A 13,975-nucleotide genomic window follows, 5' to 3' on the forward strand; every position below is an offset into this window, starting at 1 on the left:
GAGATTTATCTTTGGATTTTTTGGCTTCCACAATAGCTGACTTAATCCATTTGGTAAAGGTTGTCTTGGAGGCTGACAGGCCCTTGTGTAGACAATCAAGGATCAAGAGAAGAAAATCGGAATGCTGGATGGCTTCCATTAACAAAATATTAGCCTAGATGCCCTGGCCAAATCCAGACAGGTGCTCCTATGGATGAACTGTAAATGGACAACATGAGGGGGGGACAATGTCCTTTTTGATGTAGAAAGTCAAGACCATTTTGGAAGAAATGATGGTGCGAGTGACAAGACCACCTTATCTTGATGGAGAATGAGGAAGAGAACCCTACAGGAAAGGGCAGCAATCTCAGACACCCTGTGAATGGAGGTTTTGAGCACCAGAAATGCCATAAAATGCTATAAAACTAAAAGATAAAATAAGAGCGCTCCATAGTAAATTCCTGGTGATAAGAAGCAGGGAAGAGTAGATGGTATTGGCTCATCTGGTGGAGTTGTGAGAGTCCGGCAAAAGCCGACAGAATGGCTCATTAAAAGAATTGCGAGGCAATAAAAGAAAAAAAAGTTGTGGTTGGCGCAGTCACAATGATGGCCAGGATGAGACCATATAGAAAAATAACAAACATTTATTAAAAGACAGCAACGCATTTCAACATTGAGTTGACTTCTTCCTCAGGCCATAATGTGATAAACAAATGTTCTTTTCTTCTTCTACACCTTCTCATCTTGGTTTTCATCATGACAGTGCCCACCACAATATTTTTTTCTTTCTCATTTGTTGCCTCGCGACAGATTCTATTAAAGTAATTTTGAGGAGAAGCTGACTAAGAATCTTTCCCTTTTTTGGAGAGCAGACAAAAAAAGGTCCCAAGGTCCTACCGGTTGAATGTAAGGAGGACACAGTGAACCACCCCCTGAAGGGTCTTAACATGATTGTGAAAAGCCTGTGTATACTGAAAGAGTATTGAAAGGGCAGAAACCTATCCCTTCAAGTAGGAAAAGTTTAGGGTGAGATAAAACCTTCATATGGTGATGGATTTAGAAGTGGAGGGCTTTGTGGCCTTGAAAAAGTGTGTAAAGAAGTTTTAGGCTTGAACGAGGGCTGCCTGGAGTTGGAGGGTTGAGAGGACTTTGTCATCTCTGTAGGAATAGGAGTCACGAAAGGAGCAAAACATCTTGGAGCACCTGTATGGCATCGAGCATACAGGGAGCCCCGCTGAACGTATAACAGACATTTGTCTCAGTGCTAACAAACACATTAAGTAACCAGAGCCACAGGAGGCCACACACAGTATAATCTTTACACAGTACCGCCATCCCCCACACAAAGTATAATGATCCCACATTACCGCCATCTCCTCTACACAGTATAATATTCCCACAGTACCGTCATCCCCCCACACACAGTACAATCTTTTCACAGTGCCGCCATCCCCCCACACACAGTATAATGTTCCCACAGTACTGGCTTCCCCCACACACAGGAAATGTTCCCACAGGACTAGCATCCCCCTCACACACAGTTTAATGTTCCCACATTACTGCTATTCCCCCACTTTCTAATATTCCCACAGTACTGTCCCCTACACACACATTATGGTACCATCCACATCACCGACTACCCCATGGCTAATTAATAAATACTCACTTAGTCCCATTCTAGGCAGGGAGTATCATCCATAGAGGTAGCCCATGCGGTCGCTACGGTGCCTGTGAATTGAGAGGGATCAGGGCGGTTTGGCATCGGGCACCTTCTCCTTATCCATCATCGAAATTTCAGCAACATCCACATTCCATGACTGTGAAACCATTTAATTAAATAGTGAATCAGGGAGTCAAAAGCTCCCCAATCCACCATTCAGCCTTCACCTGTGAGTCTGAGACTCCGTGCACTGCAGGTACAATGGCGTCACTACATCACACCTGTAGTATTGAACCACAGTACTCACACTGCACAGACCGGAGCAGCGCACCTCAGGAATGGGTTTGGATGAGTAGTGTGTGTGCTTTTTTTTTTTAAACTTCAGGAATTGTGATGGCATCATAATAAGCAAAGGGCTGTTTAGGCTTTCATACTGAATGGGCGGCTGGTGGAGGCTATTATACTGTGTGGGGGGCTGTGGTGGACTTTAAGGGCCTCGATACTGAGAGAAGGTCCTCATTTTGTGTAGCAGGCTGTCATGGACATAATACTGTTTGAGGGGCTTTGGGGGCCATCATACTGTGTGGGGTCTGTGTGGGCCATCATTCTGGTGGGAGAACTTATTCTGAGCTACATGGGCAGACAGGAGAACAGTTTCCTGGTGATGAGTCAGATAGGGATAAGTAAGTGAGAAATACAGACCTCTCGTATATCTGGTTGCAGGCTTAAATTGATATGGTGTTGTGTGCCAGGAGGGAGACATCAGATGGTACGCTGTGAAGGAAAGCAAAGATATAATGGCAGAGGGAGCATAGTGGAGACCAAGAGCAGGATGAGGTCCTTAGCTCAGGCCAGGAGGCCTACTTAAACAGTACGGAACTTTGCCCAGGGGAATCAGAAGGCCAGGAGGCCTAATTAAAAGGAAAAAAAACTTTGCTAAGGTGAGCAGCAGAATAAGGTACTTTGCCCTGGATGGTGGTCAGAAGGCCTAATTAAAGGGGGTTAAGTTTAGGATGGATTCCTTATTTTAGATAATCTGCATTTAAGCAAACAATTGTCTATACTAGAGAGGAAGCTGCAGTGTTGCAAAACTGGGACATGAGTTCTCCTACGGAGAGATGAAGATGTAGTGCCACAGAAAGGAGTGTGTGGCCGTCATTGAATGGACTTTGAGAGTAGTAGTGAGGATGCACCTCAGCCTGTGAGGTCTTCACAAATCAACTGGGAGCCGAGAGTAGCTCTGATGGGCCATAGCGACACATCTTGACCCGGATGGTCGTCACAGGGAATGAAGGACCTTCCCATAATGGTTTACTGGACTGCATAATGCAGAAGAAGCCTTCATAAAGTACTTTGCCTGCTATCTGATGTATTACTTCAATCCAGTGAAAGAATTTTGTAAAGAGCTGAGATCCTTTGCGGAGGATGGATTTGCGCAGGGGGTGATCAATAGGGAAGAAAAGGAATTTCTGCTCCCCTTTTTTCGGTGATGGCAACTTTTTATTGCCTCCCGAAAGTCCACAAAGGCATCGATCCGTTAAAAGGAAGGCCGATTGTCTGTGGAATTAACAGCTTAACCGAGAAACTTGGTATGTATGTGGAAAAATTCTAAGGCCATTTGTGACAGTCCTCAACTCACACGTACGGGATACCACCAATATTTATTCGGTCTCCCATGACAGCACCACGTGAGAAAAAGGATCCGCCCATCAAGGACAGGAAACCTACAGGTTAAAAAGGGCGGCCCTCTCTTCCCGCCTCAGTTTAGGTTTCCTGTCCATGATGGGGGACCTTGCAGGCTTACCTGCAGAAGATGGACTCCTGTCCCAGAGAGGGCCACAGCAGGTGGTTTGAGCCGGTTCGTCCCGGTCCTCTGGAGACGCCACGGCAGGGCTCATGGGGGCACCTTCTGACGCGACTTCCGGTGCGCCGGGCAGGAAGCCCTGTGACGACACCGGAAGGGGCGGGGTTCGTTTGAGTTTTTTGGCGCGAGCAGCTGAACGCCGGGGGATTGAGGATCTGGCGGCGAGGAGCCCACCTGGATCCCACCTGGACCTGGGGAGGAAGACCAAGGAGCAGGTAACGCCCTCCTGGGTAAAAAAAAAAAAGGAAAGACACACCCACACATGGTACCGGTATGGCCAGTATATAAAGGGTCTGGTAACATACAGAGGTGCTTCCCAGCCCATTCTTACATTGTAAGCTATGGAAGATTCACAGGAGCTGTCACCTAGGCAACAACATCTCCTGCAGGAGCAGCCCTCTGGGGAGCCCTCACAGCTAGTGGCGCAGCGTCATTCCCGGCTAGGGTCTGGTCATACAGCTAGAAGAGCTACCACTAAGAGCAGGAAGGACGGTCCGGTGCGGCGTGATTCCTCGCCATGCATGCTGGATTCTTCTGCTTCTACGGTACCGAAGGTTCTGTGGGGTGAGTGGAATCTTCGTGAAAGTTCTACTAATGTTTCCTCCTTCTTTCTATCTATGACTTTCTTTTAGAGCAAGAAATGTTCCTTGAAGTTCAAGCACAGAGAGTGTGCCTTATGCAGCTGTCCACTCCCTGATTCATATAGCAAAAGATTATGTCAGCTTTGTATCAGCAAAATGATATCGGAGGAGACCCCAGATTTTTCCCCAGGCCTTAGAACTTTAATAAGGGAAGAAATAGGCAAAGCATTGCAAGGTTCAGAGTCTGGGCATATTCCTCAAGAAACCCAGCTGGGTTCAGACTCTGAGCTATCGGTCGCTTCCTCCTCCGCCTTCTCTTCCTCTGATAGTGAGCCAGATAGACAGTGCTTCCCCCTGAAGGAGGTCGATGCCCTAGTAAAAGCCGTCCGATCTACAATGGGGATAGTGGACTCGAGGGTAGAGAAGTCAGCTGAGGATGTTATGTTTGGTGGTCTGGGGCTAAAGAAGAGAAGGGTCTTTCCAGTAAATTCAAAGGTGAAAGACCTCATTGATAAGGAGTGGAGAAAGCCTGACAAGAAGGGTAGTGTTCCTCCATCCTTTAAAAGGAAATATCCGTTTGAGGATGCTATGTGTTCCTCCTGGTTAAAAGCACCCAAGCTGGATGTTGCTGTTACCAAAGCAGCGAAAAGAACTTCCCTCCCGTTCGATGATATGGGTGCATTGAGAGATCCCCTAGACAGACGGGCTGATACTTTCCTGAAAGGGGCATGGGAGACAGCTGCGGGAGCACTGAGACCAACAGTAGCAGCTACCTGTACGTCCAGAGCCCTGATGGTGTGGCTTGAACAGCTAGACAGTCAGTTGAAGGATGGGACTTCTAGGAAAGACATTATTTCTTCCCTTCCACTGGTTCAGGGGGTGGCAACTTTTCTTGCTGATGCATCTGTGGACTCGGTGAGGTTGGCAGCAAAGTCAGCAGCACTGTCAAATGCGGCTCGGCGAGCCTTGTGGATTAAAAGCTGGCCAGGGGATTTACAGACTAAGTCCAGACTGTGTACAATCCCGTGTGAAGGGGAATACCTCTTTGGTCAGACCATGGACGACTTATGGGAGAAAGCGGGGGACCCTAAGAAGGGGTTTCCATCAGTACCTCTACCCTTCTTTAAGAGATCGTTCCGGAAGAGGAAATTTTTCCGGAAGAGATATTTCAGGGAGCAAGACAAGTCTGACGAAAGGGGTCGAAAAGGTAGAGGTCTACTCTTTGGTCCGTCTCCAAAAATTGAGCAGGAGCCAGGGGATACACAATCAGCCCAGGTGGGAGGGAGATTGTCATTTTTTGTCCCAGCTTGGGAACAGATTTCTCATAGTAATTGGATTTTGAGCCTGATTAAGTATGGTCTTAAATTTCAATTTAAAGCATTGCCTCACAAAAGATTCATGGTTGTTCCCTCCAGTTCTTCTCCAGAACGCCAGGCTGCCCTCGTTTCGGAAGTACAAACCCTAATAAGAAAGCACGTCCTGATTGAGGTTCCGGAAGCTGAAAAGGGTCTTGGTTTCTACTCCCCGCTCTTCTTGATTCCGAAACCGAATGGAAGTTTCAGGACAATTATAAATCTGAAATCCCTGAATAATTTCCTTAAAATACACACCTTTAAAATGGAGTCTTTAAAATCCGTAATAAAGTTACTTTTTCCCCACTGCTATATGGTAGTGCTCGATCTCAAAGATGCGTATTACCATATCCCAATTCATAGTGATTACCAGAAATACTTGAGGCTGGCCATTGAAATAGACACTTCCAATACACTGCACTCCCCTTCGGTTTAGCTATAGCCCCACGGGTTTTTACTAAAGTAATGGCGGAAGTTATGGCCCATATAAGAGAAAGGGACATTCTAATTATCCCTTACCTGGATGATCTCCTGATAGTGGGGAATTCGTTGGTTCAGTGCGAGACCCACCTGCAGGAGACCATGTCGGTCTTAAAGAGTTTGGGGTGGTTTCTAAATTTAGAAAAGTCTAGACTATCTCCACTCAAGGTACAACAATATCTGGGGGTCATATTAGATTCCAGGAAACAGCTATGTTGTCTTCCAGAAGAGAAAATTGATAGAATCCGGGAGTTGGTAGAACAATGTATACGTAAACCTTCTATGTCACTCCGTAAGGCCATGTCACTATTGGGAACCTTCACCTCCACTTTTCCTGTGGTTCGTTGGTCACAATTGCATTCAAGAGCCTTTCAGTGGGATGTGTTGTACAATAACGCAGCTTTAGAGGGGCATCTAGAGCGTAGGTTTACGCTAGGTCCTTGTGCCATATGGTCCCTTCGTTGGTGGTTACGACAAGACAATCTTGCTAAAGGGGTTCCCTGGGAATGTAGTCCAACTGCAGTCTTGTCCACTGATGCAAGTGCCACAGGTTGGGGAGCTCACTTTGAAGGGAAATTAGTGCAGGGAACCTGGTCAAGCAGTGAGCAACAGTTGTCATCAAATGTTAAGGAGCTTCTGGCGGTGCAGCATGCGTTCAACGAGTTCCTTGTATATTTACAGGACCAGCATGTCCGTGTACTCTCGGACAATCAAGTCACGGTAGCTTACATAAACCACCAAGGGGGAACCCGCTCAAGAAACTTGATGAGGGTAGCGAACGCACTTCTGCTGAAAGCCGAAGATCACTGTCTCTCTCTTTCGGCTACTCATCTAAAAGGCAAGGAAAACATCACAGCGGATTTCCTCAGCCGTACTTCTGTAAAAGAGGGAGAGTGGTCCCTAAATATACAAATATTCTCCAGAATCGTAGAATTGTGGGGCCTTCCGACTGTGGACTTATTCGCAACAAGAGCCAATCGGAAAGTGGAAAATTTTTGTTCCTTAGACCCCAGAGAAGGACCCCTGGCAGTGGACGCCTTCATGGTTCCCTGGAGAATTCCTCTGGCATATGCCTTCCCTCCCATGATCCTGCTCCCAGCGGTGATAAGATCAGGGCAGACCGGGCCAGAGTGATACTCATATGTCCCTTTTGGCCCAAAAGACCGTGGTTCCCTTGTCTCCGGAAGATGTCCATATCAGATCCCTGGGTTCTTCCGGAGATTCCGGACCTCCTCACTCAAGGGCCACTTTCCCATCCTCCAACCCCGAGTCTAAATATGACGGCGTGGAATTTGAGAGGGTGTTATTGACCAACAAAGGATTCCCCGCAAATGTAGTGAATACTCTCCTGGCTAGCAGAAAACCTGTTACCACCCGTATTTATGCCAGGACCTGGAGGAAGTTTCTGTCCTTTGCAGATGTTAAGGTGGAGGAGGAGCCCCCTATTGGGAAAATTCTGGAATTTCTGCAGCGAGGCTTAGAATTAGGTCTCACTACTAGTACCTTGAAAGTACAGGTGTCGGCGTTGGGAGCTTTATTTTCTTCCAATATTGCAGATAACTATTGGATAGCCTGTTTTTTAAAAGCTTCCTTTAGGTGTAGACCCATTACCAAGGTAAAGATGTCTTCCTGGGATTTGAATTTTGTCTTAGATGCCTTGACCAGTCCTCCTTTTGAGCCACTAGATTTAGTCTCCCCCAAAATTATTTTCCTAAAGAAGGTCCTGTTAGTAGCCCTAACTTCAGCCAGGAGAGTCAGTGACCTACAGGCCCTTTCAATATGCCCTCCATTTACGCAAATTCTGGACGATAGGATTATATTAAAACCTGATCCAGCCTTTCTTCCTAAAGTGGCCACTCGATTCCATAGAACCTAGGAAATAGTTCTCCCAACTTTTTGCTTTCCGCCCAAAAATCAAAAAGAGGAGAGACTTCACACTTTAGACGTTAGGAGGTGCGTACTAAGGTACTTAGAAGTATCACGTGGCTTTAGAAAGGATAAGTCCCTATTTATTTGCTATCAGGGGGCTAGGAAGGGTCGTAAGGCCTCAAATACTACAATCGCTAGATGGATCAAGGAGGCCATTTCCCTCGCATACTCCTCAGGGGATAAAGAGATACTGGAGGGATTGAGGGCGCATTCTACCAGAGCGGTATCAACCTCCTGGGCGGAGAAGACAGGGCTTTCCATTGAGGAAATTTGTAAGGCTGCCACTTGGTCTTCTCCCTCTACTTTCTATAGGCACTATAGATTGGATCTGGGTGGCTCTGCAGATCTCACTTTCGGGAGAAGGGTACTTCAAGCTGTGGTCCCTCCCTAATTTCCTTCGTCTCTGAAATTCTCTCACGTGGTGCTGTCATGGGAGACCGAATAAAGCCTTAGTTACTTACCGGTAACGGGATTTTTCGGAGCCCATGACAGCACCTTTATATTCCCTCCCTTCACTGGTGTTGTGCACTCCCGTAGAGTTGATTTCTTTTTGTGCACCCTTGCGGGAAATTGATGAAAAGTGATGTACTTAATGTGATTATGTTTTGTTATAACTAACCTTGGCGGTACTCTCATGCTCTGTTAACTAAACTGAGGCGGGAAGAGAGGGCCGCCCTTTTTAACCTGTAGGTTTCCTGTCCTTGATGGGCGGATCCTCTCTCTCACGTGGTGCTGTCATGGGCTCCGAAAAATCCCGTTACCGGTAAGTAACTAAGGCTTTTGTGTAAATTGGAGGGGATATGTGTGGAACCTGGCATGGTTTTGGAGACTATAGATGTGGAGGCACTGTACTCCTCCATCCTACATCAGGAGGGCTTGAAAGCAGTTAATCGCTATTTGAGCACCAGGGGGCGACAGTATGAGAGACATAACCAGTTCGTGATGAAAGCACTGGAATTTTGCCTGACCAAAAATGTATTTTTATTCAATAATGAGTACTTCCACCAGCTCAGGGGCACCGCGATAGGCAGCCCGTGTGCACCATCGTATGTCAACCTGCTCCTGGGCTGGTGGTCTCTTTGTCATCTGGAAGGGCACTGTGGAGACGTTCGGGGATTTTGTCAAGAAACTCAATGTCAACAATATTGGGTTACATTCTACGTATGAGGTGAATTCATCTACCCTGGCTTTTTTGGACATTAAAATTGAGATCAATTCCAAGGGTGAAATTATCACTAAGACCCATAGGAAAGAAACAGCCACAAATTCCCTCCTGAGGTGGGAGAACAACCATCCGGCCCCCCTCAGGAGGGGAATCCCTAAGGTACAATATTTAAGAATGCGCCAGAATTGCTCTACCTTGCGGTCCTTCAAGGAGCAGGCAGATGACCTCAAGATAAGGTTTAAAGACAGGGGTTACCCCGAAAGAGTCTTGAGGGTGGCATACAATGAGGCCTTAAAGAGAGATCGGAGACCCCTTTTGATCCCAAAACAAAAACCTGATCAAAGTGTAACTACACAATTCGTCATGAGATATTGCAATAGAGCGGAGGAGATTAGATCAATCCTCCAAAGGCATTGGTCATTATTAAAGATGGACACAGACATAGAGAATGAGATCACACCTTACCCACAAATCACATACTGAAAAGGTAAATCTATGAGGGATAGGCTAGTGCATAGCCACTATCAGCTGAGAATCGCCCCGACTTGGTTGGCTAGAGGATTCAAACGGTGTTTCACATGTGGGGGATGTAAGATGTGTGAATCGATCCAGTCAGGCTGAGTTCAAAAGCAATGTTACTGGTACCACGTACTCCATCCGGCACTTCATAAATTGTCGCACTAAGGGCGTCATCTATAAGGGCACATGTGAGTGCGGGGTGGAGTACGTTGAAAAAACAAGAAGAGAATTTCGTAAGCAAGTGGGGAAACATATACGAGATATAAGGAATAAAAGAGATACACAGGTCGCTAATCACATCAACCTACGGCATCAAGGGGATGTAAGGAAGAACCTATTTATGGGGATCGAGAAAATCACACCTCCTGTGAGAGGAGGTAGCTGGGATAGGTCGATTTTACAGAGGGAGACCCATTGGATTTTCAACCTCAGAATGGTATACCCGAATGGCCTGAATGGGCAAATGTTCGTAACTCTTTTCTTTGAAATAGAGGTGTAATAGGGACATGTAGTCAGGGACAGCCGCCAATGAGTGGGGGTGCAATTGCGCAGGACAGGGTGCCAACCTCCACCTTAAGTAGGTGTGCAGATAGAGAGGGATACTCTAGAGATCTTTTCCACCCATTCTTTGGGTTTTCGTTGGTGTTCCCTGGTTCCCTCATGCAAATTATATCATGCGTTCCTCCACTACTACCCTTCTTCCTGTTTGATCACCCTGGCATTTTTTTGACACACACATCTTCTCTACATGACGTGTTTAAGTGAATTGGATTATGTCATTATTAAAGAGTGAAAATACTTTTTTGGTAAGGAATGCTTTTTTTGAGACCATTGGTTTTTATTAAAAATTAGTTGCTGAAGGAATACCTGCACTACCCCTAGGGATGGGGCAGGACATATGAATTACCTGTCTAACAAGAATAGGCCTATAGGATCCTAGTCTAATGGTTAAGATCTGTGTTATGGCCTCCCCACAAACATAAGAATTGTGGTGATGGGCATGGAGAGGTGGTGTGACCGTTCCCCTCCTGTCTTTATCTGGAATGGAGCTTCAGGCTAGTTTGCGGGCTGGTGTTTGTAGCACAGCCGGCGGAAGTGGTAATATGCGTTCCACTGTGGCGGCTTGCGTTCCACAGGCCAGATGTGCGCTCCGGAAACCGGATATGCGGTCCAAAGACCGGAAATGCGCCATCCGCCGGAGGCGGGGTTTCGACAGAGTGCACAATAAAAGAACAAGGAAGCCAGTAAGTGATACTGCAACAGCCAGGAAAGTTGGCAGATGACTTGCAAAGGCCCCCATGAGGACACAAGCAGGTTCACAACTGCCCTGATGATTCTACATTTGTGATGAAACGCGTTGGGAGATCCTGTGGGAGGTCACACACCCAGGGTTGGCAGGAGGCATAAGGATTAGTGTTGAGTGAGTATGTTCTATTTACCCTTTCGCCGAGTATGCTCGGGCCGAGCTCCGAGTATTTATAGCTGCTTGGTGATAAGGTTAAATCGCTCCCGTGTGCATGATTTGCGACTGTTTGACAGTTTTATTACATGTGAGGAATGTCTATTTCTTACACATTCCTCACATGTAATAAAGCTGTCAAACAGTCGCAAATCATGCACACGGGAGCGATTCAAGCATATCACCGAGCAGCTATAAATACTCGGAGCTCGGCCCGAGCATACTCGGATAAACATACTCGCTCAACACTAATAAGGATCTGAGTGCAAGCCGGAAGGGACTAAATCTTGGGTGAGACCGTTCCTTTACTGTGATAAAGCAGTGGTCTGAGTGCAGAAATAAATGTATGCACTCCATGCTATATATGATCAAGAACAGGGTTTCAGTGGGATGGAGTAGAAAAGATGCTCCACCACTTGAGTACTGCCTACGAGATTTCTAGAATACGTGTATATAGTACTACATAATACACAGCTATGATTTGAGATAGTCTCTGTATGTATAGGCACCATAGTAGATGGGTTTGATTGTCCCCTAGTGCAATGTTTAACGGTGCTGCTGTACATGTCTAAGCGGTGTTGGTTTATACTGACCACTATCACTGTCTCTGTATATATACCATTGTGAAGAGCAGTGTGAGACGGATTTGGTGGCAAGTGGTATTTTTGGGCACAATAAAACCCTGCCGTTGATACGCTGCTAAGAATGAGTTAATGACAACGCAGTAACTCAGTAATGAGTTAATGACCTCCGCTGCCCCCATTTACCAAGTGTAAACTAACTAATTTGTGTTGCTCCATTAAAGAAAGTGACAGCATTCTGCTATTTCTGGGTGGAAGAGCAACTGTATTTTTTCCGCTTAAATTTACACACCTATCTGATAAAGGTCTGACTTTTGAGATATCTTTTGGACCATAGCAAAGGTGGTGTGTAATATATGTTTGGCTTGTTCGTCCACACGTAGTGGTGTTTTACTGTATTTTCTTAATAGTTTTTAAAGATTCTAAGTAAAAGTTATATTTTAGTTATCCGGATTTTTGCTACATATAGATTGAAAATATATCCGGAGGATTATCATTCCCTTACATGTGGCTATCTGATGTATTACTTCTCATCAAGTTTTGTTAAGTAAATAATAATTTATTTTTGGACTTTGGTCTCTCTCATTCATCTCCAAACCATCTGGTCCGGTTCCGCCAAGTAAAACGGCAGCAGGCGGTCTGCAGAATAGGGAAATCCGCCAAATGTATGTGTGTATATACACTACTCACAAAAAGTTAGGGATATTTGGCTTTCTGGAGAAATTTCTGGAAAACGTAAAATCTTCACGCTACTGTGAGATTTCATCATGAAAGTAGAGCACTTAAGTAGAAGCATGCAATAGTGATTTTCTCATCTCAAACAATTTATTGAAACAAAAGCCAACAACAGTGGTTTGTCTCCATGAGTATGTCTCCTTGAGTAACCTGCAGAAATATGCCAGATATCCAGACATGTAATCTCACAATTTATATTCTTCAATATTGCCATCACCCTTGATCTGACAACCATCTGTTTCAATTGCAGGAACGTTTCAATGTGCAATACTCTACATATCCATTTATCTCCATTCAAAACTGTTTATACGGCCTCTCTCTCCTATTTATCCCCCCTGTTTTTGTGAATCGTCTCCTTGTGGCTCCTCCCTCCTACTCACACGTGGCCTATTCCATGTGCTTTGGAAGCTGTAGAAATTGAGACATACAGGTCTGTGTGACCGTGGTCTATCTCCATGAGTATGTCTCCTTGAGTAACCTGCAGAAATATGCCAGAATTGGACCAGAAGTGACGAGAAGGTACGAGTAACCACCTATTAACTGTACTTGCTTCTCTATTCTCCCTTACACTTTCACCATGCTTACATATGCCTTTACAGTTTTTGTTCCATTAATCCTCACTCTTCTCCTCTATCCCCAGACCCCAGTACCCTCTAACCAGATAATCATATCTCCTTCCCTATTACTTCCCCACCTGACCTCATCTGCCAACCTGCTCCTCAACTTCAGATCTGTCCTACTCAAACATAAAACAAGCCGGCGACTCTCCTTCTCTCACCTTCTCTCCCTCTCTGCTTTCTACAATGCCACTCTCGCATTTGCTATTGACTCGGTTGCCCCTCTTGTGTATGGCAGAGTGCAACGAATCAATAGACAACCTTTGCACAATAACCTCACCAAAAAGTTTCGGCAAGCATCCAGGGTTGCAGAGCGGCGTTGGAAGAAAACACATTCGCAAGATGACTTCACTGCATTCAAACAAGCAACACTCAAATTCAAATCAGCCCTCACCTCTGTCAAACAGGCCTTCTTCACAACCCTCATTTCTTCCTTATCCGACAACCCCAAACAGTTATTCAAAACTTTTAACTCCCTCCTCCGACCTCCGCTGCCCCCTCTGACCTCCCTCATCACTGCTGAGGCGTTCGCCACACACTTCAAAAACAATATTGACCAAACAAGGCAAGCCTTCACGGTCTGACCACCATAACCCCTTTGTTTTCCAGACCATTGTCCTTTCCCCATAACCTCCCTCTCCAACATCACTGAAAGAGAGCTTACTCACCTCCTCTCCAAATTACACCTCACCACTTGTGCACTTGACCCCATCCCATCCCACCTTCTCCCCAACGTCACTCTCACACTCATCCCATCTCTAACCCATCTCTTCAATCTATCACTAACTTCTGGAACCTTCCCCTCTGCTTTCAAACATGCCACAATCACGCCTATCCTCAAAAAGCCATCCCTCAACTCAACCGCTTTGTCCAGCTATCGCCCCATATCGCTGCTCCCATTTGCATTCAAACTCCTTGAGCAACATGTTCACGCTGAACTTTCCTCCCATTTCTCATCTAACTCTTTCTTCGACAACCAACAATCTGGTTCCGTCCCTACCATTCCACCGAAACTACCCTTACCAAAATTACTAATGACTTACTTACAGCCAAA

At 45.8% G+C, this 13,975-nt stretch overlaps 2 protein-coding genes across 6 annotated transcripts in view; one reads left to right on the forward strand and one right to left on the reverse strand.

Annotated features, from left to right (window-relative positions):
- Nucleotides 1–13,975, reverse strand: part of LOC141178593 (uncharacterized) — a 328,452-nt gene that overhangs the window by 224,451 nt on the left and 90,026 nt on the right. The gene's annotated exons all lie outside the window — the stretch shown is intronic.
- Nucleotides 1–13,975, forward strand: part of LOC141178602 (gastrula zinc finger protein XlCGF66.1-like) — a 29,823-nt gene that overhangs the window by 6,145 nt on the left and 9,703 nt on the right. For 2 of the 5 annotated variants that reach the window (XM_073660488.1, XM_073660489.1), the window contains exon 2: nt 12,555–12,823. The exons of 1 other annotated variant lie outside the window; for it this stretch is intronic. The gene's annotated coding sequence lies outside the window, so the exon portion shown is untranslated. The remainder of the gene's footprint in view (nt 1–12,554; nt 12,824–13,975) is intronic. 2 more of the 5 variants (XM_073660491.1, XM_073660490.1) reach the window with 1 other exon arrangement.

The sequence above is a fragment of the Phyllobates terribilis genome, unplaced genomic scaffold (assembly GCF_046119375.1).
Source record: "Phyllobates terribilis strain yellow unplaced genomic scaffold, ASM4611937v1 Scaffold_29__1_contigs__length_15306474, whole genome shotgun sequence".
NCBI lineage: Eukaryota > Metazoa > Chordata > Amphibia > Anura > Dendrobatidae > Phyllobates > Phyllobates terribilis.